Below are 24,403 nucleotides of genomic sequence, written 5' to 3' on the forward strand. Positions count from 1 at the left end.
GCAGGCAGGAATCTACCACCACAGGAAGATGATTTTCTACTACCTGAAGAGCAACTTTGAATTTTGAGGGTTCTGTTTCCTGAAATTGCTAGATAACACCACATAATGAGGCTTCAACTGTATTTTTAAACTACTGCACCACCTAATTTCCAGCTTTACTAATATAAAACTGTCGTTTTTCTCTTTATTTCTGCTCTCTGTCTACTTAGGAATGTGTTTATTTTGCCCAAGGCAAGAGGGAGTTCTGAGTCACAGCTTGTCTTTATGTTTTCAGAATCTGGGGTTAACCATCACTTCCTTATCCCACGATGTTTGGTGTAATCCAGTACCTGCAATACTCATACCTACCAGTGACTAATTCATTCAAGGCTACAGTCTCTTGAGCCTAAATTGAAGTGGTCCTCAAGCCCACAACTTAGGGTCTAATATTTGTACTTTTTGTAAACCCCCTACCACACACAGAATCAAACCTCACTCATTGTATCATAGAAAATGTAAAAACTTGCACACTCTTCTGTGGCATTTTGGCTAGCCCTAATAAAAAATATTGTCCATCCATGGATTTGGTTTTTCTAGGGTTTCTATCAAACAGAACATCCCAAAACAAGCAGGATGAAGAGAGGAAAAGGACAGAATGGGGCGGTCTTATATAAAGGAGAATCCTTAGCATATAAATATATGAACACTGTAAATTAGATTGTTTAATTGCTGAAGCACTTCATACCTATTGCCTCAGGACTCTTACCTCCAGCCGGAGGACAAAATACTAAATGGTATATAATATGGTGTTGTCACTGAAAGTGACTGTCACACCTCAGACTTCCTTCTTCACACTATCTTAAAAGGGAGCAAAGTTTAGGCATGCTTGCTTATCTAGTATAATGTCATTACACTGTGCTTCCCCACATCCCACATCATGGACTGCCACTGGTGTGAAAACACACGAAGTAATGAAGTCTTTGCGCAGTTCAGTGTGTTCAGAAATTCAGAGGTGCAGGAACTCAAGAGCTGCCATTCTCACAGGTACTCTTGCGTCAAGTAACATGTATAACTTGACCCTAACATAAAGAACGGCTTATTTTTGTATGTGATAAATAATTTAAAAAGTGTTTTAATGAGTAAAGTAGCATTGCACAAAACCAAAAGTCATACTAACGCCAATGCTTCAGAGGAAAGACCAGTATCATGACACTTCCATGCTGCTTTCACAAAAACCAAGAAGCTAGACAGAAAATGATTCAAAGGTTTGTACAAATTTGTAGCCTCCTCCTTCCCCAAGAGACCCCAATCTCTTTGACAGCAGAGGATCTGCGATCCAGAGCTTGGGACATGATGTGTAGGTCCTTGAAGATCTCATCTGCCTACTTCTTTGCTCTCTTAGCTTCTCCAGAACAGCAACCTTGGTTTCAAGGGAACAAACTTATTCCCTGAGAGCCAGGAGCTCATTACAGCCAACATCCACTTCTGTCCAGCTAGCAGATGTTGTACATCAAAATCTCAGTGTTGATACACTGGATAACCACCACACTCCTATTGGCTTTCTACCTTTGTAACTTCTTAACTGATATAATTAGAACTGTTTACCTGGAAAACTGAGCTGTTTACTAAGCAAGTGTGGAATTTATTTATAGTTATTCCTTGTTATTTATAGGTTTTTATTTACAGTTACTTATAACTGTAAATAATAAGGGAGGGAAGATTCTACTACCTTGGTCTTATCACCTGTTGCTAAACCCACACCAGAGCTTAAGTTGCTTGTGTGCTGACACTTCCTCACTGGGAATGAAATGCTTTCACACCTGGAGGAGGCTTTCCCACCTGCATTGAACTTCCCACTGAAGAACCCTCAGGACAAATCCTCAGGACAAATTTTTAAACACTTCTGCCTGTTTGAAGACAACCTGAAAATCTTATTTTTGAAAAGTCTGGAAACTGAGGAAAGCTTCTCAGTACAGAAGTGCAAAGTTTTGGAAACAAATGGGAAATGTTTGGTAAAGATCTGTGGGAAAGGCACATGGGGGACTTTGATCCTTAGGTTTATATCAGCTAAAAAGTACCACACCGTTTCAACTAGTCCAGCTACAATGATAGTTCCAGCACAATTTCTACCATCAACATTTAGGGAAGGGAGAGGAAAAGAAAACAAAACAGCTACATATGCAAATCAATTTAATTTGTATATATTTAATACTATTTGGTAATGGAATGTGTTGCTCTGGAGCTAAAAGGAAATTTGATCCCATTCTGGGGCCAGACCATACAGAGATGTTTTTTAAAGCATGTATTAATTTTCCATGTTGAACTGTGCCATTCTATATTTATCCTCCAAAACAACACTAAAGTTTAGTACTGTGTATTCTCAGCAATAGCAGTTTCAGAACTACAGGATCCTTTCATGTTAGTTTTTCTTAGACCAGTTTTTCTCATCATTCTTAGCATAAACAAATGGAAGTGGTAGAGAAGGAATAATCCGAGCATATAATTTCACATGCACCATAGCCCCAGTGATTGTTTCTCCAAAGTTTACATCTACTGAATTCTCACATACTTATTCTGCTTTTAGCAGAGGGAAATACTAGCACTAAATGTGTACTTTTGGTTTATAACTGCACATTCTATTGAATAATGTATTATTTACTTATTAATAAACTGTATGACATATGATCCTCCAAAACCAATAAAAATAGAATTATGGTGCTGAAGAAGCAAAGCTTGGAAAAAACACCATATTTCACTCCCTTTCCTTATTGAACAACTGGGGTCATGAGTTCCTCATCTAGAGCTACAGCATGGCTGCTCTGCTGCAGATCTGTTGACATCATGCCATAAATGTACTATATCACATGTCTGGCCACATCACTCTCCACTTCTACAGCAATCTCCATATTCACTGAAGATCATACTGTCATGATACAATATGCACAGAAGCCATGGCTAGACTACAGGAATCCTGGGTCCCAGTTGGGGCTGCTGTAGGAGAGACAAGCCAGAGTTCTAGGTTCAGAAGTAACGTTAGACAGGACAGGAACTGCTCAGCTACTCCCACTGAAAGGAGGAACCAAAAGGAAGTAACCAAATTAAATGAAGTTATAGATGATTTGTTTACAGTATCCCAGGGTTACCACTGTGTGTGAAACAAACTGTGCTGTTCAAGCCCCATGTCAGCTGCATGAATGTACTGAGAAGTCTTGGGCAAGTCACTGTCACTCAGGGCTGCTTTACATGTGACATGTACCCTATATAATGCATCAAAAGAACTCAGGCGTGCTTCATCTGAAGATGACATGGAAATCGACTATAGCATACTCAAGGAAAGTATGTTTTCAAACGGAAGTTGATTCTCTCTTTAGGAACATATGCTTGCTTGCATGCCTGCGCAGGGATATACAAATGTGTGTGCATACATGAAGGAAAAGAAACATTCCAAGCTAATATGGGCCGATGACTCTTAAACTGAAGTGGATACCTAGGGACTGAATTATTTTTCCAGACCTGCTTGCACTTCTGCAGCTATAAGAACTGTTGATCTCTTCACATCATCACTGGCTGGAAACTTTGCAGATATATTAGAACTTCACTATACCCAGAAAATTCGGCGGGGGGGGGGGGATCATAGGGATCACTGCTTTTGCTATTTTAATTGTTGTGATGGTAGGTACACAGTCTAGTACCAATACCTCACTGTGCAGGATTAGTGAGGGACTAGACTATTCACAAAGGATACGTCTATCAAAGGTACTGTTCAGAATAAGCAAACTAAACTTCTACATACTTCAGAACATGGAATGCTGTGCACCAAGAGGGCAAGAAACTTTGGCTTCATGCAAGTTTCCAATATCAGAAGCATTGTGCCTATGTACACCGGTTGCTGGGGTACCTGGGCTGCTACATTCATATCCTGCTTGTGGGATCCTGCATGAAGCTGGTTTCCCATTGTATGAACAGAAGACTGGACTAGATGACCCACCAGTCTGATCCAGCACAGCTCTTCTTAAATCTTTAAACTTCCTAGAAGTGCATGTCTGTCCGTTGTTGGCAAGGGAATGCTAGACTCTGGTCAGGTCTAGGAGGGTTTATCTGACTTGAAAGCAAAAATGCAAGAAGTGTGAGCAGCAAACTGTATATCCTGTGTACCTATAAATGGACAGGACCTTGAAGAAACTGGCTACCTGACTTTCCCTTCATAATTGGTGCAGGTTTCAAGTAGTCATGTCTGCACAGGGAAGTTAGGAAATGTTCCAGAGAATTCGTCATGTCAGCAGTTAAAAGCCAGCATGAACACTTAGGGTCAACAGCCTACTTCTTACCGGATGCATAAAGAGATGAACAAAGAGCACACATGAAAGGTATCACAAAATGAACTTTCTAATGAATTTATTCTGAGTACAGAATGTGTGTTTCTTGGATGGCCCATTTGGTCAAGCTGACCAGCTAGCTTGGTTTAAGCCATTCTGCACTAGGCAACTTCCCCAAATGCTTTTAGAGGACCTGTGGTGGGCATACCCACCTGTACTTGAGAATGGATGTTGGGAAGGATAATATATTTTGTTGGAAATTGTTGCCTCTGGCTCTACAATGGGATCATTGTACTGGTTTCACACTGTATTTTCTTGAAGACAAACTTTGAATTAATTCTTATGCATGTTTAGAAAGAAAAAAGTCAGTTAACTGGGGGATGCTGGCAGTTATAGGACCTTGTCTGATCAAAAGAGCATAGGATAGCTTCCTTAAACACCTTTTGACACATTGCCAGACATGAATAAATGTATATCCATGGCTCTTAACTTGTGAAAGTCTCCTTTTTGCCAGCTTACATTTAATCTATGCAATTAAAGGTGACTAAGCACAATGGATGTGTGTCCCATACAATGTAATTAATACAATGAGACCACACCATACATAATCCACTTCCTCCCCAAAATACTTGATACCAGATTGTTGAAACACAGTGGTCTTGACAATTTCTGTAATGCAAGGGTTTTTCAATTTACACACTGACAGAAAATTTGCACTCTAGAACAACACCAGCACGCAGCAACATCCAGAGGAAAGGCATACAACTCAATGTCAACCAGAGAAGGAGTGACCTTTTCTGAATGACCCACTGCAATCATAGCCTATTTGGAAAATGCTTCACTTGCTAGTTTTAAAAAGTAATGTATTAAGAGAGGAGTAAAACCCATCACCATTGCTATTTCCATCAATTATTGCAGTTACCTTTAAACCAAGCAGTTCAAGGACATATTTAAAAATGGTACTTTAAAGTTAAACATTTACTGGGGCTGGGCTTTGTTAAAGGATTCATTATATTAGATTTCCCCACCCCCATTCAGGTTCTCCTGTGTTAGTAAGGTTATTTGCAAGAGCAAAAGTGCCGCAAAAGAAGACAACACTGCTATTTCAGATCCATTATAAAATGAAAGTCAGGAAAAAAAATAAATTTAGAGGTGTAGTCCTACATGGCATGTACTGAAAAGTATCACAGATGGTGTAATTCCTCCACTACATTTTGAGATTCTAGTGTAAAATCTCTGTAGTGCATAATCTCTTTAACTGATGCATTTTGTGAAGCAATATACCTCAGGCTCAGGACATGCTGATCCCACTCCAATCTGCACCTGCTCCTGCCCACACATTTTTCAAGACATTAAGAGACTAGTTTCTTAGATGCCAAGAGGACTATTAAGGAACAGCTCTCTAAATACCTTTTTCTATCTGTCGCAGAGCAGAATACAAATTTTCACAATTAAAATATAACAAAAATAGTGATGAAACAGCCTAATTTTCTAAGGCAGAGCTTCTCTCTGTTGCAGAAGTCATACTCTTTCAGTAAAAGGTCCCAAGATCAATCACCATCATTTCCAAGGAGAGCTGAGAAGACCCTCTCATGAAACACTGCTGTCTCACTGCCGGTTAGTGTGTAACAAAACTGAACTCGATTGGGCATTGGCCTGACTTAGCTTAAGTTAGCTTCTCATATTACTTTCTGGGAGGCCCCTTAAAATAACTGATTTATCATATCTGTTCAGGAAACATGAGAATTAGAATTTTGGGAGCATCTTAGTCCCATCATTCCACAAATTAGAATTCCTGGGAAGCCCAGGAAGGCTTATGGTCCAGATTTATAGTCAGCTGCCAGGTTTACAGGAAGGCAGTTTGAGAAGTGATGGAGGCTGGGACTCAGACTCATCCCTCCAGAACAGGTACTACCCAAACCCTTTGACAGGGAATCATAAATTCACGTGCCAGGGATAAAAGCTCCTGCTCAACACAGTGCAGGATGGGAAAGTGAATTTCTCATGCTGCATGGAGGTGGAAGCATTACGAAAAACTTCAGAGCCCAAAATCGCACGCAAAAGTCTTGCCTCCCCTCTTCTGAATTCTATAACACACTTGGGTGACAAGGAGGAATTGGGGTATTAGCTACCATCACAAATATAAAAGGCTAGTAAAACAAGCTAAAATGGGTGGACCAATGTCAGGCCAAGTCATCTTTCTCACAACAAAGCTTTGAATTAGCAGTTAAGAACTAGCATATACCTCCTAGGGAGGCAAAGCTGGACTTAAGGCCTGTAGTTTCTCATACCTTATCATCCAGCTCTAGTAAAAGATGCCTTCTGAATCTGTTTCACACCTGCTCAAAAAAGAGTATGTTAACTGGCTGCTCCAGAATCATCAGGGAGCTGGACCATGTTTTGTGAGCCAAACTTGGGCCATGAAGAACCAAGTAAACGGCTTGTGTGATCCAAATTTCTCTTGGGTGGTCTTTACCTGCTCAGAAACCTGGACCGAATCAACTATGAGAAGCAGCTCGTTTTGTGAGAAACTACAACACAAAACAGAAAATTCATAATCCAGCTACTGAACCATAGCAAGAGTGGCAAGAGAAGGACAACACAAGGCACTTCGTGCAATATCCCAGTTAACAGCTAACACAAGGTGCACTGGGTAGTCTGAGCTATAAAGGACAGAAAGTATTCCCTCCATTCTCTGCTATTCATTCCTAGTCTGGGGGGACAGAAGTCTCAGACACATGCCAAGCATCCCACCTAAGCATTTTAGATTTTTTCTATTTCTGTGGATCAGGCTAAGCCTTATTTGTGTTCCAATATCCTACTGACCATTACCACTGCAGGTGATGGAAAGCATTCTAAATATTTTTATTGGCTTGTGTTAACAGAACTGAAGGACTGAAAGAGTTAGGTGAAAGGGTAAGACAACTATTCGTCATATACTTCAGCCTTCCTTTTAAATGTGTGGTGGGGTAGCAAAGCCAAACCTGCTACCACACCCATGCCCCAAGCAAAACACTGTATTTAATGCCCAATTTCTGCAAGCCTTCCCCCACAACCACCCAAACAAGATCATGGAAATTTAGGGCATCAGGAATTCATGTACATGTATATACTGCCCTCATATATATGCCCTCATATTTATTGGTAATTTATTATGTTCTATTGTATTTCAATGTATCTTATTGTGTTGTAAGCCGCCCCAAGGCTTCGGCAAGGGGCGGCATAGAAATGTAATAATAATAATAACAACAACAACAACAACAACAACAACAACAACAACAACAAAAATAATATACTACACTGTGAGTGAAAGTCTGTTGTGCGTACATTATTTCTTGGGCAGTATAAAAATGTATTTAATAATAATTTCTTGAATGCACATTTGTGAGCTCACACTTGGTCCTGACTCTTCTACAGCCTAAGTCTCACAATACATACAAAACATTTAAGTCATGGAGAAATAGTAGAAGAAAATATATAAAAATCCTGTAATCTTTCTGTAATCATTACTCTGTCAAACATCATGCTATAGACTGTCTTTTTATATAAGACAAAGACACCCTATTGTTGAGGTAAATATTAACACACACCATAGCCTCCACTTGTACTTAGCATCAAGTTTAACAAATGGGCCAGGAACCCCCATTCTTGGGCTGTTTGTTCCAGTGTACAAACCCAACACCTTGGGCTACTGAAGGAGAAACAACTCAGAATTTTAACTCATGGTTTGCTATTGGGTTGAAACTCAGGTCCTTTTTCCTTCAAAGCATTAGACATCATGTCAAACAACCAAGGAACAGGGTTCTTTGCCAACCCAGGGGCAGCAGGTAGACAGAAAGGAGTATGCTTACTCACATGCCTCCCACCTACCCATGGAATAATTAATCCATGGTTGGTCTTTATGTGTGAACTGGCCGTAGTAAGTCACTTAGTATCCTTATTCCTGTGGGCTGTTCAGCAGACCAAGGGAATAGCAGCCAAGAAGTGCATAACCTCAACATCATCTATGGAGCCCATGTACATGTTCTTCTGCCCCTGTTCAATGTTCCTCCAAGTAACTGAACTAATTATGATTATGTATAATTCTGCCAAACCAAAGCAGAAACATTTAGTCTTGCTTCTCAGGAAAAGGTTTGGACGCTAAGTATCGAAACCTGTGCCTACCTCCTTGGAAGGTAAGTCCTGCTCTACTCCTAAGAATTTGCACGCAATTACAACTGAAGCCCTCCAACAGTCTAACTCATGTGTACACAACGAGTCAAGGCACTCAGGCTACATGACTTAAACAGCCAGTTTGGAGAAATGCTCTATTCATTTGCAAACCCGTGTGCCTTCATAGATATTGCAGCCATTTATTTTGCATTCATGCTTCCAAATGTTTTCACAAGTTCAGAGATATGATGTGTTAATATCAACTCACTGGGTTGCATGTGCATAATGTGCAATGGCTGGCAACACCCAAACATACATGTTTTATAATTGCGGTATTATAGATCAGAAACTATGGGCTGTGCCAACTATGATCTGGCATCTCTGAACTGGCAAACCACAGTTGCTGTGGCTGCTTGGCTGCCAGAGGCTGCTGCACCATGTTCTGAGCAGATGGAAAATTAAGCAGTCGGAAAGCATTAAATCACAGGTTTTCCATTTGTTTCAGAAGCTCAGATCATGACTTGGGCCCTGCACTATAGTTAGCACAAACCATGGCAGGGAGGGAAGCAACAGAGCTGAGCCAGCTGTCTTGCTAGGGAGCTGACTTGCCACGACTAGTTACCTCAGTGCAGAATACCTAAAAATGTGCCAGCGAGTTTCAAGCTTTGCAAAACTATGTTTGAAAACCATCCACAGCAAAAACCTTACAAATATTTCATACCGGCTTCTATGTAACTCTTTTCTAAACCTTCTCCCACAAAACCAAGTCCTTCTACTACTTGTAAACTAGCCTAAAAAGTCAACTCCATAACCTTGTTTCTCTTTTTCGGATCTTTGCTAACAACCTACTTACTGGCAGATTAAAATAAAGCTATTAGAAATGACTGTAAGACTCCAATTGAAGTCCCCTAAGAAAACCTGAGCAGGGCAGGAACTCCCGTATTGCCAAAACAGTGATCACCCTCTTTGATCATCCTCACAATCCTTTTCACAATGATCTTCCACAACTCTCAATTTGCCAGCCAATTTAATGACTTCAATAAAAGGGTGGAAGGGTTGTTGTCATTTTATGAATGACACAGAATTGGAATGAAATGCAAGGATTATGGAAGGTAAGTCTGACATCATCTTGAGAAATCAGACTGCTGGAATAACCTTTTGCATGGGCTATTAAATTATGCAATTTTAATACTTTACTGGATTTAATATTTTCTTTAAGGTTTAGTTTAGTAAAAAGGCATGTAAATGTTACCCTCCAATAAAAAACAAATAAGCAACACTGTGTGTGGTGGAAAAAGCTGCCAGTACTACGGTTTGCTAACATACATGCAGTGCCACATAGAATGGTCCACTCCCATTTCGGTGGTGGTGACTGATACACCTTTCAATCAGGAACTAGAACTGGCACAATAGAGGAACCTGCTAAAAGTGAACATGCTCATGAATGTGAACTGAGTATGAAGCGGCCACAATCCACAAGAAAACTCTGTTGCCCAGGCCATGAGAAGAAACTCTGCTCTAGTGCAGCTCCTTTTCCTGGAAAATTCTGCCCCAATTCTTAACCATGTCATGAACAGGGAAGCACAGAGATTTTGCAAAGCTTAAGGTATCAGCAAGCAAGGAGAGATAGGAAAAGTGAGTGCAGCAGGGAGTTGAGAGATTCTCTAGTAATACTTCATACTACTTGGGAAGCTTTATTGAGATGTGTTGTGAGGATTTCTTTGGGAGGTTTACTTTTAGAAAGGGGTTGCTGCTTGCAACAGGAACAAAGAAGTAACGCAAGGTGAAAGAGAGAGTAATGAGGCCTTGCACAAAGTAGCACCCATGGAGAAAGGAGAGGAAACATGTTTTCTGTTCCCTTCAGCAACTTGGGCTGATGCCAGGATCAATTGCAAGCCACAGGGGCCTGTATCTAGATGTTTCCAACCCAGAATAATCAGCAGCTGACACTTGAAGGCTGCTGAAAATCATGCCCAAAGCCATTGCTTGGTAGAGTTTATTCCCTGGAGGCTTTCCTTCATTATCACTGCACCTAATAATTGCAGAAGTGATGCTGTAGGTTAAGTGATGTCCTCTCTCACCATCCCATTACATCTTTTTTTTTTTTTGAAGTGGGGCAGGGAGGCTAACAACCTGCCTTGTACTTTCAAATTATCTCTCCAAGGCCAGTGGATGTGGAAATCCTGGAACTGCTCATTCTACATATTTCTGATCATCTGAAAAATGACATTCTCTTGAAACTTTGGAATGAAGGCAGGGGAGAGATGAGAGGAAAAAGATAGTCAGCTCAAGGCTCTTCACTAAAATGGCTTCAGGTTTAGCTCTTCGAATTATTCAAACTACAGTTTTCTCAGGTATTACAAACAGTCCTTCCCCCTCCCAACTCAGACTCCTCTCACCAGCTAAGAGTAGCATAAACAAACTTTGTCCTTCAATTGCTAAAACTCAGAGAAGCCCTGCTTCAAGGTCATTCTTGCTAGCAAAGGGAGGCCTTGCGTGAGCAACTTTTACTGCAACTCTATTCCAACTATGAGAAGGGAAAGGAAAAAATGTGGGTGTCACTCTTTACTTAAGGCAAACAGGTAAACTCTTTGCTATGAAAAAAAGAAAGAAACATTCCAGAGAGCACTTATTCCTTTTCTTCCATTGCAGGATGAGATCTCTCAATGGCAGATACATTCCAGCGACCTTCATCATCCATTTCCAATTAAAAGGAAAAGCAAAAGCTTTCATATACTAGCCAGAGGGTACAGCCAGTCTGGAAAAGGGATGCAAGTTTTCCAGGACCCACAGTAAACTCTTTCTTTACCAGATTCAAGGACAGAGTCTTCTATCCTAACCTAGATTTGGGGCAGAAGCTACAAGGGCAATAGAAGGAAATCTCCCCCTATCCCCCCCTCAAAAAAAAAAAAAAAACTTTCAGACACTAACAAAAATGTGTTTCCTGTGAAGGCTTTAAGTTCACAGCACATGGAAACCAACTTCATGACAGAGGCAATTGCATTACAACTCCTACTGCAAAAAAGGATGTGATATAACAAAGTAACACACACTATTGTCACTCAACATATATAAACATGGAAGGAGAAAAGGAGACAACAAATTAAAATCTTGGCAGTAATATATCAGCCTCACAAATGCACAGTATTTATCTGCTCTCACAAATACATACAAAATAATGCATCAGCTGAAGGCCTCAGATACTAAGACTGAATTGTATGGCAGGGGATAGGTTAATGCTAACCGTCCTCTCCTGACCCTCAAAGAATGGCATCAATGTTCTTTGTATGCTCCAAAATCAAAAGGGCATTTGGAGAACAGCTTCCTTATGTTTGTCTCCTATAAAAGCTTCACTGCATTTGAACAAAGACAAATTATTGAAGGGAATGGGGGGCAAAAAGTTCCAGCTTTTCAAACCTGTATTACACAAAAGGCAATGCGTTTTTGTGTAAATTAATCAATTTTCTCAGATCTCTCCTTTTAAAGCTACAGAAGAGCTGACAAGAGGAGAGGAGGGGAGGGAGCCTGCTAAAGGGCATGCACAAGCCAAGGAGAGCAAGGTAAGCTAGGTGCTCCATAAGGTATGCAAGGAATGCAAAGGGGCCATTTTCTGAGACAGTTTAAACTTATTTGCACTCCTGGATTCTTGATTACAGCTAGGATCTCTACATAAAAGCATAAACAATTTTTAAGAACTTACCAAGGATTGCGTTAATTTTATATGCAGTTTATTATGCCTCCTCTGACAGAGCTAATTAAGTCACTCCTAGCCCTTCTCCACAAAAAGCAAAACAAAAAGCAAACAAAAAAGAAACCCCGAGGTGGGAGAAGAGGAAACAAAGGCAGCAGGAGATGCAGGAAAGGGTTTCTGGAGTGTCCACTGAGGTACAAACCCGAACAGCTGCCCTCCCAACAAACTATTCGCCATTTTTCTTTGTCTTTCAGCTGACCCCTGCCTCAGTGAAAAACTCCCACAGACTCCAATGAAACCCTGTGCAGCCTCCTTCCACTTTAACAGTCAAAGACATTCAATCTAGCATGCTATTTGACACCAGGCCTTGCCTCCGCCGGCACATCATTGGCTGAGCCTCTTTATCGAGGACGATCACGGAGCCTGGATTGGCTGCTCCAGTCATCACTAACATCCTTTGTACACTTCCTGTTTTAAAGTTACCTTGAGATGCAGAACAGGGGTCAGGCACGGAGACTTCAAGCTGGAAGCAACTTATATAAAAGGAATATCAAACAAAGATGCAGATTTCAGAGTGCTCGGAATAAAGTATGAAAAGGAAGGCAGAAGGCTTTCTAGCTGCACCCACTACTGTGAGATCTGTATTTTTGACCCTCACTTTTAGATATAATAGAAAAACTCGCCACTGCCAAGACTGGGATTACTTTATTTTTCCTGGTGACTGAGGCTCCATTTTTAAGGCATAATTCAACAGCATACTGATTGGCTGTCTGTATAATAACTGCATAATATTATTATAAGAAAATAGCAAGCACCTGCTTAACAGTTGCTGTGGGATGAAGAGGGGAAGAGAAATAAGGGATAGATGCCTTGGACTTCACTAATTTAAAGCATTTTATCCCATTCCTTAGCCAAAAAGTTTCCTGGGGCAGCTTACATAACAGTCAGTAAACAGTCCTACAGGCAATGAACAGCCTGTAAGCCTATGACTGAAAAAGATGAGGGGAGGGGAGACCTTGATCCCATCCACAAATAGCAACCGTAGCAGCAGGGTATCTCCTGAGATTGATGGGATGTCCTGATAGCTGGGCCATTCCTGAAGTGGTCTTTGACAAAACTAGTTGCTCACCAAGGGAATGGCTCACAGTACCCAGCCATCATATGTCCTCTTCCAACATTAGCAGTCACACGGAATACCCAAATGGAGCAGGCTATGCTTGAGTGTCTCTGAGATGGGCTTTCTGGAACTGCCAATGACATCTCAACATAGTAATCTGAAGGCAGGCAAAATCATGTCATGCATTAGAGGCAACTTGCCTTTCATACGACTGTTCAGAAACTGTACCCAAGTTCTTGTGTCTACTGAAAAGCCTGCAGCCCCTTTCCCATGATCCTTCTGTCAGACTTATACTTCTCTCTTCCTCATTTCTCTGAATTGTTCTTTTGCTCAAGCTCAAACCCTCACTCTTCAAGCATGTTCTCCTAGGCAGAAACTTCTTCTACCACTCCTTTTCTAGGCCCTTCCTTTTTGCCCTGCCTTTTAGGTGGATCAGCTCAGCAGCTCAGCCTATAACAAGCCTACACTCCCTTCCACAGCACCTTGATGTTAGATTTACAGCAAACACTGCATTACAATGAAAACAAACAGTGGTGTTGACCATAAGAAAATTTCCAAAGTCCATTAAATATCCTTATTAGGGTAAACCACAAATCCCCATGGCTGGCTGGGAGAGACTAGGAGTTGTAATCAAACACTTCTGGAGGGCACCAGCTTGGGGAAGGCAAGTTTGCGTGTTCAGAGTCCTAAGATGAAGTAAGGAAAGAAGTTTCTGCAGATTAGGTTCTGTATACCACATGATGATTACAAGGTCAAACCGGGAGAAACAACATTTTCTACCCTTCCAGTGGCCCTACGGCAGTGGTGGTGAACCTATGGCATGCGTGCTGCACCAGGCACGCAGAACCCTCTGTCGGCAGGCGCGCCAAGTCGCTCCAGCAGTCGGGCCATGCGCATGCTTGGAAAGGAGTAGCAGCGCCAGGCGATGATGTCACAAGCCGTGACTCATTAGCCATGACTCATCCAAGCTTTCGCATGGCCGGTCAGTGTGCTGCCAAGGATATATATATATATGTTTGTATCACTGAAAGCTCTGTTATTGTGTTTTTCTTTTAAGACAAAAGATGATAATATATGAGTTGTGTTCTCTAAACTAAAACCTCAGTATTCAGGTTTTATTGCAGTGTTGGCAATAAGTGTTGGTTTTGGGTTGCAGTTTGGGCACTCAGTCTCTAAAAGGTTCACCATCACTGCCCTAGGGGCAGCTCCAAATCCATCTCAGCTTCCGTTAACATTCAAACCCCTTAAAGGGCTTGAGACCAAGTTACCCAAAAAATAGTCTCCTCCCATATATACCTGTTCTGGGCTTCATTGGTCATTTTCTGGGTGGCCCTACTGACAGAGGTGAGGCAGGCAGCTATTAAGAAAAGGGCCTTTTCTGCTGTGGAACCCTGGCTGTAAATTCATCCTCTTGGGAAGGGTTGCCTAGCACCTACACTGTGCTCTTTTTGGTGCCAGGTCAAAGATCTTTTAAGCTGATATTACATTTTAAATGTAAAGGTTCTATTTGATTCTTATTTTTATACTGTAGGTTTAAACTTCTAATTTTTGTATTGTATTTTATTATCTTATATTTTATGGCTTCAATTGCTATGAACTTCCCACAGAGCTTCAGTTATTGGGCAGTATAGAAATGTAGCAAATAAATACTTTTTGTTCTATTCCTGGCAGGGAGAAAATAGTCACAGTCAAGTTTCTGAAGGGAACATATGGATCAACGACTGGGCAGCACCTTACTTTTAGTAGCCAAGCATGGTCAGTGACAACAGCCTTGGCCAACAAGGATTAGACTAGAGTAGACCAGAGATTTTAAAGACTTTGTAAGAATTACTGATAGCAAACATTAGCTTCAGTGGGGAGAGGTCTAGGCAAGTTGCAATCCGTTCAGATGAGGATCTTATGAAAACATTTCATAGAAAACCCTTATGCAAGAGCACGGAGTGGCTGCTTGTTCAGATAACCACCATACTAGCTACTGTTCGCTATCATAGTGTTTGTGCAAAATAGGAACATTCCATGAGATATTGTGATTTTCAGCAGATAATGCTTGCAGGGGGGAAAGCAAAATGAACTTTAAAACTTATGCAGGTTAAAGTTATTGACACCGCCACTGAAATTGTTATGGTTCTGACTCATAACTCTCTATGTTCTAAGACTACCCACCTTTGCACAACAGATGTACACATATCCCTGCTGGGAGACAATATTCCCTTCTGTTATATCAAGAGTCCATTCCTCATCCAGGTAAGCTGTCCTGCCCTGCCTCAAAAGAAGAGTGTCCAGAAAATAGCAGGTTATGGAGTGGGGCTGAATGCAGGAAATCAAGAGGAAGATCTGAAAGGAAGAAGAATGGGAGCGGGTGTGGTGTGATTCAGAGAAAGGACGTACATGCACACTGGCTACATGGTTTTGCTGTAAGGACTGAGAGGAAAAGCATAAAACGGTCTGTGGGTAAAGGGTTCCTGGCTGAATAAATCAGGCCTGGAAGGCAATGTCTGTGAGTGAACCAAGTCTGACCTTGCCAGCATCTTGAGCTAGTAGCACTTCACTGCTTCTCTAAGGTAAAGAGCCACTCTGGAGAAAAGATGGAGCTTTAAGACCATTAGAAAGCATTAATCTAATAACCATACACAGGCCCCTTTAGCAGAAGGGTATGGAAAGGTAAAGAAATGATGTGGTGGTGGGGGAGGTGGAGTTGGAGAGAGATTCACCACTCTTCTTGAGAAAAGGCAATCATGTGACAAAGAAAACCAGAAGCTCTTCTGAGAGAAAAGAGAACTGGAGGCAGCTGAGGCTGAGCACAAATTCCTGTGATGGAACAGGGAAGATCCCTAAAGACAATTTGGAGACCTCAGAGGCCAGAAGAGGAAAACTTGAAGTACTCCGAGAACTGGAGGCTTCACAGGCCAATGCTCCAAAAAGATGTAATGTAGACAACTATCAAGAATGATGATGGGCAGAGAGCAAGGAAATGGAGCAGGACATCTGTAGCAGTCTCTGGTGAAAATACAGGAAAAACATAAGACAATCTGAAATTAAGAAAAAATAATCCGTCACAAAGGTGGAAATTATCATCACCAAAAGAAGAGAGTTTTGAACTTGAGCATTATATTCCAGAGAACCTTCATAGGGAACACAGAGCCTCTTCATCAGTTCTGCTGGGAAACCTCTCTGAGATGCATCCACTCCTACTGGTTATTCTAAGAACTTTGTAACCGAAAACTAGTACCTGCACTTTCTTTTTTCCTCCTCCCTCACATTCCCTTTCCTTTTGGACCCTGTGTCTTTTAGAACAGGAGCCACCTTATTCCGGATTTTTGTAAATGGTTCTTGGTGCCTTTAAAGAACAGGATGTTAAAGTGTGCCAAAAATAAATTATGTGAACTCTTATTACAGGGGTGAAACGTGAAATATTGCATATATTGCTCAACTACCTTTAGTTCAAAGTTTAGAATAAATTATTTGTTTTGGTGCGCTAACAGTGTGCAAATGTTTCTTAAGCCAACAATATTTCCTGTGAGGGTAATAGCACAGCCACCCTCGTGTTTACGCAAAAGTCAGCCAGTGATTTCAATAAAGCTTGCTGCTCCGTGCAGTGTGCGCAAAGTTGCACTGCACAAGATAAGGGACTTGGCACGGAGACTGAACATTTCTTATTCAAGACAAAAGAGAAAAAGCTATAGGAGGGAGGTTGTTATTTCCTACAAGCTAATTTGTCAAAAGTCAATCCTCGAGTAGTTTGTAAAACAACATGACTACATGGGAGTCAGGGTACAATCCTAGGGCCTCCTGGTATCTTCTGGGAGACAACAGGATTCTTCAGAGTCCCACTGCCAAGGTTCCATGTTCCTGGAGTTGTGACTCCAAAGGTTCCCTCACACTTCACAGCCTCAGCAAAAAGAACGGCTGCCCTCGGAGAAAGCAAAAGAGGGAGGAGGCTGGGCTAAGGACTTCTACCAACTCCCACCAGGGCCCCAAGTTCCCTCCTTCCCCAATGTTTTAACTGGCTGTCAACATAACACAGCCATCTCCATAAAACGTAGGGTATAAGGAATGATGATGGGGGAAGAAATGGCCACCCCTGTGCCTCTCTCCTGCCAGCGGACACTTGTAAGGCTCTGAGTTCAGAGGCTCATCATGTGCATCTGCAGTGGGGGTAAATAAATTACATCCTTATTTATGCCTCATATTTAAGGAGAAATGACTTTTTGAACATATGGGATTATTACATACAATACAGAAACTAGAAAAGATACATTAAAATCCATAAAAGTAGTGATGAGTTGACTAGAAAGTAGCAATGAAAATTTCTGAAACTAAGCAAGCTGTTAAAACCATGCCCAAGGCTTTATTTTTTTTCATGGAAAAACACCCATTTTATTAGTTTATTAGCAACAATGAATGGATGCTCATCACCAAGACAGCATAAGACAAGTTTCAACGTTGCAGTTTCAAAGTTGCAGTTTAGTCTTTCCATGTGAACACGCACACGCGCGCGCGACATGGTACGAATGAGTTGGGGTAGCAATACTAAATGTGCACCCCAGAACCTCCGTGGGAGGAAGTTAAACTCCATGAAAAGAGATGAATGCTTATCAGCCTGTCATGTGCAATCCTCTGGGTTGCTAAAATATATGGACAGTTTTCAGTACCTGTTGTTTTTCCTTAAACTTAACCAATGTAAAGAAATGCATGCTATTGTCTTTTCTATGTTATTTTTATGCACAGTATCACTGAAATGACATGTGTTTTCATTTTTTCTACCTTGAGTATTTCTGGCCAGGTCAATACATGTGGTGCATTAAGGCAAAAAGATAACATGGTGTAGTTTTTTATGTTTCCTGTAAAATAAGCATGCTAAATTTGATTAGTCTGGGGGGTCATTTTCCAATACAAACTCCATATGATGCCCGTAAACTTCCAGTTTGGGGGATTGCAAACATCTACCTGAATACTTCAAAACATTTCATTTTTGTGAACATCAAGAAAACTCGAAAATGCTCAGATAAGAGAATATATGGATATAAAAAACTTCAAAAATCACTCAGGAGGAATACATATCTTTAAATTCCTCTATAAAAAGAGATATGTTATGTAATGGAATTATTTTTTCCAACAAACCTTAGGACATATTCAGGCTCCTATACTTCTGATCCAAGAAAAGAAAAGCAATCTTTACTGATATTGCCCAAATAGCCATCTGTAAGGATCCATCAAGCATAGAACGTTACAATACAATCTTATTAATAAACTATGATTATGATATAGGAGTAGTTATTCTGGCAAATAAACTGAATGGTTTACAATTGAAATATTCAAATACTGATTGCAAAGCTTTGGTTGAAGGCAGGATACAAGAATATTAGTGTAAGAACATAAGAAAAGCCATGCTGGGTCAAGCCAAAGGGCCATCTAGTCCAGCACTCTGCACGCTGGCAGGCAAACCAGCTGTCCAGAGGTTCCCTCCGGCAGGATGGGTGCAAGACCTCCTCCTGCCCAGCTCCTCAGCAACTGGTGTATGCAGGCAAACCACCTCTAGTAAAGGAGCCCATAGCCAGTGAGGCTAGAAGTCACGCATAGCCTCCTCTCTCATGAATCTGTCCAATCCCTTTTTAAAGCCATCCAGATTGGTGGCCAACATCACCCCCCCCCACCCCGGCATAGCAGCAAATTCTAAACTTTAACTACATGCTGTGTGAAGTACTTCCTTTTATCTGTCCAAAATCTCTGACCAATCAGCTTTATGGGAGAGAAAAATGTCTTGCTATCTACTGTCTCTTGTTTTAAACAATTCTATCATGCCTCCCCTTACTTGCCTTTTTCCTAAACTAAATAGTCCCAATTGTAGTAGCTGCTCCTCATTAGGGGAGCTGCTCCAGCCCCCGATCAATTTCATTGCTCTTCTCTGTACTTTTTCCCACTCAATGCACTTTTTCAGGTAAGGTACCACAACTAAACACAATATTCGAAGTGCATTTGTACAAAAGATTTGCATAATGGAAGCAAGATTAATTTTTGCACATGGTGGGCATGTCATGAATAGAGTCAGTTAGAGCCGGGGGTCTGACTAGATGGCCCGGGAGACCCCTTCTGACTCGCTGTTTCTGTGCTTTTCTTTCCTGTTCTGTTTCTAAGTAAGCCTAGCAGGGAGTTTGCCTTCTTCATAGCCACTGCTCCCTGGGCCAACATCTTCACTGTGCTGTCCACTAGTACCCCACGAGCCCTTTCTTGCTCCTAGCGCTGATCCTGTGTATCCTTGAAGCTGGAATTTTTTTTGCCCCAACATGCATTGCTTTACACTTGCTTATATTGAGCTGCATTTGCCATTTAGCAGCTTGGAGAGATCCCCGTTTATGTTCACACTGGCTATCCTTCAACCCTCTGATACAAGGGCTGATTTTAGGAACATTTAAATACTGGGGTAAGGAGGTCAGCAATTTCATGTTTAAGTTCAAGAACTCTAGGACGGATACCATCTGGACCATGTGACTTGCTGACTTTCCATTTATCAGTAAAGTTGAGAATTTCATCTCCTGTCACTACATCAGCCTTAATTCTTCAGACCCCCTTGCAGAATACATAAGATCAGGAACAGGTATCTGCTCTGCATCCTCTGCTGTGAAGACTGAGAAAAAGGATTCATTCAGTTTCTCTGCAATCATCTCTCCCTCCCTCACTGTTCCTTTAATTCCCTTATTGTCCAATAATCCAATTGCTTCTTTAGTTGCTTTATTTTGATACATTTAAATAATTATTTATTGTTGGCATTGATGTTGTAGGTTGATATATCTCTTGAACTGTTTCCTTGCTTCTCTGATAGTCTGCCTACATCTCCCTCGTGCAAGTCAGTGGTCCCATCATCCCACCCCCACCCCCACCCAAGACATCCAGTTTTTGAAGGAAATTTTCTTCTCCAAAATAGCTTCCTTGGCTTAATTTATTAACCAAACTGGTGATGGTTATCAGGTGATTACTAGATGAGCATTAGTAATACAAATAAGAATGGCATAACTTTAAAAAATGTACTTTATCAACACTGAGAAAGATTTTGATCAAACAGGGTGGACACAGATGCTGATGTTTATGGAGAGATTTAATGAGGGAATAAAGTTTACAAAATAGAGGAAATTTATTTACACAAAACCAAAGTCAAGTGTACTGATCAATGAAGACTGATTAGAAATTCTCCTTAGAAAGAGAAACACAAAAGGAATGTTATTTTCCTCTTGTTAGATTTGTACTTGATATATTGCCCAAGGATATCAAGATGGAATTTAACAAAAACATGAAGAAGGAAGAAAACAGAAATCTATCCATACATAGATGATACCAACATTTCCTAGAACAGCAATAATGGGGCAAGCTACAAGGATAATTTCTGTAAAATTTCATTGTATCTGACCTAAATCATCTTTAGCTTATGTTCAGTTCAGAAATGAGGCCTGATCAGCTTTTCTTCCAGAGGTAAAGGGACAAGTCATAGAATTCTGTCCCTGGTTTGGCTAACATTGCAAACCAGGTTTGTTCCCGAGTTACAATTCTGGCTTCTTGGAAGAAAGAGAAGCTAGAATTCCTTATTCGGGCATAACCCTGATCAAGTCAGAGAGTCTCCGATTTGAGTAGCTGCTCCTGCTGGCAGAAGTCAAATGAAGCAATCAAAACCCCTCTACTTTTTGCCACTGGTTTGTCTTTGCATTTACACCAGCTCTAGGACTCCCCCCACCCCCATTGTAGGGCTGTGTCAGGGGAAAGACAATACAGATATTGTAATTGCAACACTGAGATTCACAGAAGTGAATACAGTTTTTGATGCTAAGAATGAACTGCACCATATAAAATTAAACATGAGTGGCCAAATGTATATGGTTACCTTCACTCCTGGATATGCAATTAAAATATTTAACAGGCAGTTTGAAACAAGGCAGCATAGAAAACCAATAAAGAACATATTTATTGAACTGTAACTGTGTACACCCTGTGCTAGTGAAAAGGCAGGCAGGTGGTAAAGAGCATGATTCTAAAAGCTATATGGGTGTTAATAGTTAAGCTGAGAAATCAAAAGAAAATGCAGAAAAACTGACAGAGACTAATGGCTATAGACTACCAGTTCCAGCTGTTGTGAGAGGACTGCTAAGTTTGTAACTGCCAGAACTATGTGGAAAAAAAGAACTTTGACCACCACAACATTAAGGCTAATACTGTTTGCATTGCCCTGATAACATTGAAACAATTTTGTGAAATCTCAGCTCTATGACAATAAATGCTGGACAGGGGAATCCCCAATCTGTGTGGAAAGTAAGGGAAACACTCTTGGGGTATTTGGAATGTAATATAATTCCTTTTACATTAGTGACATGGAAAGGCCTCTCCTAAAAGATGTGAGAAGGGCTTGCTTGATATACAACACAATTAAATGTGGTAAACCTTGGTCTTAGGATATGAGGCTGAAAGAGTAACTTTAGTGAAGATCTCTGTGCTAACAGTTGAACTGAACCACTGAAGCAGAAAGTTTAAGGAGGCAATGTTATTATCCGCTGAAACCTGATTATCAGTGTAAAAGATGAAGCAAGCCGTGATGGTTGAATAAAAAGGTCATGACCTGGCACCGAAATGAGTATAAAGTCAGCGCCAGGCAAACCTCTTTGGGGAGCACATTCCAAAGTCTGGGCGCCACTGCGGAGAAAGCCCTCCTCCGGGTAGACACCCTCTGGACCTCCTTCAAGAAGAGTTGCCAAAGGAAGGCCTCTCCAGCCAATCTTAAGGGATGTGAGGGCATATGACGTTCCTTCAGGTATCCTGGTCCCAAGCCATTTAGGCCTTTATAGGTTAATATCAGCACCTTGAATTGGGCCTGGATTTCAATTATGCATACATGTATATGATATATACATAGTTAACTTTTTATGTTGATTGGTCAAATCTATGAAATTTATAGATCTTTAAAAAATATTTAATTCCATAAGAATTTTACATCTATAAAATGTTTAAAGTTAATCCAGTACTAGTGGTCTTTTGTTTTGGGAATCTTTCCCCATTCCCTTCCTTTCAGAAACTAGAATGTGGATGACACAGCTGCAATCCAATCCTACATGTTTACTCCAAAGTATCACTAACTTTAATGGAACTTAACTGCCCCCTTTCCAAAATGTGTCCTTACAATTTATCTAAAACATATCTAGAAGGAGTGGGCAACTTACACCGCTGCCCCTTCCACAAAGTGTTGGATACCCATCAGCCCTACCTGGTATAGCTAACAGTGAGAGATGAGGGAGTTGCACTCCCACTTCTGATGGAACATTTAAAACAGCTCACAAAAAGAGAAGTTATAGCAACTCAAGAAAATGACTTCACAGAAGGCATCACAAGAAACTCTTCTACACAGAACAGACTGGTTTTTGCCCAGAGCCTAAAAGAGCAGAAAGGTATCCCAGAAAAGAATTTTGGAGCACATGATTATTTCCAATTACAAGTTCTAGAAATTATTAGACACCTGTTTTCTAGAAGAGCATAATATAAATATTGTAAATAATCTGAGCACAACCACAATTAAGACCAGGCAGAAAAGGTTCAAAAATGAAGATTCCCTCATCTGCTGGGCAACTTTTTTAGTTCACATCTCACTCTTCTAAGGAACTCACAATACCATATATGTCCCTCCACTTTTCCCCCATTTGTATCCTATCAAACATGTGAAGTAGATTAGGCTAGCAGGTAGCAACCAGCGCATGGGATCTATCCCTTACTTCATTGCTGAATTAAGAGATGTGAGTCTGGATCTCTCTATGGCTACTCCAGCTTTCAAACCACTTCTCAGAAATAAAAGGCCCACTTTGTTCAAAGAGCCCCAGGGGTGAGCAGCTCGTGGCCTTCCAGATGTTGCTGGGACGGCAGTGCTCACCAGCTTCAGCCAGCAGAACCAAGAGTAAGGGGTGACAGGAGTTGTATCCAAACATCTGGAAGCCCACAAGCTGCAGAAGACGCTGCAGTGGTGGGGGATTCATCCTTTGCCAAGCTAGTTCCTTCCGGATATCCTGACCTTGGACGCAAACTATCAACATCACCCTCCAGGATGTGAGCTGGGGATGCTGGAAGCTGTAGTACACCACACCTGCAAGGCGCCCTAATCCCGCTGCCAGTTTTTCCCCAACCCTGCCAGCCCTGCTGGGCTTCCGGCCCTTCCCTCCACAACGACCACAGCCCGCCTCTTTAGGCACCGCCCCCCGGCCGTTGAGCACTTCAGAGCGCCGAGGAGGGCGGGAAAAACACGTTATTTCCGTTGCATCCTGTCTTCTCCGCGGTCCGTCCAAGACGCTCGCCCAATAGCTGTGTAACAGTTCCGCCCGCCCACCTTTTCCACCACGGGCCAATTAGAGGCGAAAGAGGACGGGACTTCCAACCAATCAGAAATGCGATGCCCGTGAATGGCGGCGACGGGAGAGGAGGGGGAGGGGAAAGGAAAGGCGTCCAACCGCCGTTCTTCCACGAAGTCTCTCTCCCGCTCCCCATCGTCTCCTTCCGAACTCACCGGCTTGATCAGAGTCCGTGGCGTCCGTTGCGCTTCGGCCGCAGAGATGAATGCCGGCGGGTCACCCGCCGCCTGCGCGCTCCCGGCCGCAACGAGGGGGGCGGGGATGAGAGGGACGGAGAGAGCGCGAAGTGGCGGTGAAACAAGATGGCGGCGAGGCTGAGTTTGAGGAGAAGCCCAGGCCCCGCCTCTTCCCTACGTGCCTGACTCTTTTCCACCAACGCGCATGCGTGATGATCCAGCTCTCCTCTCCGCCCAATTTCCATGTAGCCTCAAAGGATCGCGATAAGTTGCGGAAGGGGCGAGACTGCGGCGGCTCCTGTCTCTCTTCTCGCGCGGAATCCTGGGAATTGTAGTGTTTCCATGGCGAGCGCTTTCCTAGGCAGAGGTTCATGCAGAAGGCATGAAAGGGGAGCGGGGAAAGCAGATTTTGAACACGCTTTCTTTGGAGTAAATTCCGATGAAGTTTGGGGAGTTACTTCTGATTAAGTCTGTGCTGGCATTAGGCTGCATGGCCTCAAACCCAACCACCATTATGTTAGGGCTGTCCTACTTTGGGCACGTCATGAGAAAGCAAGACTCCCTGGAGAAGGCAGGGAACGTAGAAAGCAGCAGAAGGAAAG

At 41.8% G+C, this 24,403-nt stretch overlaps 1 protein-coding gene across 2 annotated transcripts in view; it reads right to left on the reverse strand.

The window, feature by feature from the left end:
• Window positions 1-23,940, reverse strand: part of NFYC (nuclear transcription factor Y subunit gamma) — a 52,336-nt gene extending 28,396 nt beyond the window's left edge. For both annotated transcript variants that reach the window (XM_044424825.1, XM_044424823.1), the window contains exon 1: window positions 23,781-23,940. The gene's annotated coding sequence lies outside the window, so the exon portion shown is untranslated. The remainder of the gene's footprint in view (window positions 1-23,780) is intronic.
• Between the last annotated feature and the right edge of the window lie 463 nt (window positions 23,941-24,403).

This window comes from Varanus komodoensis, unplaced genomic scaffold, assembly GCF_004798865.1.
Source record: "Varanus komodoensis strain SLA01 unplaced genomic scaffold, ASM479886v1 scaffold15, whole genome shotgun sequence".
Lineage (NCBI taxonomy): Eukaryota > Metazoa > Chordata > Lepidosauria > Squamata > Varanidae > Varanus > Varanus komodoensis.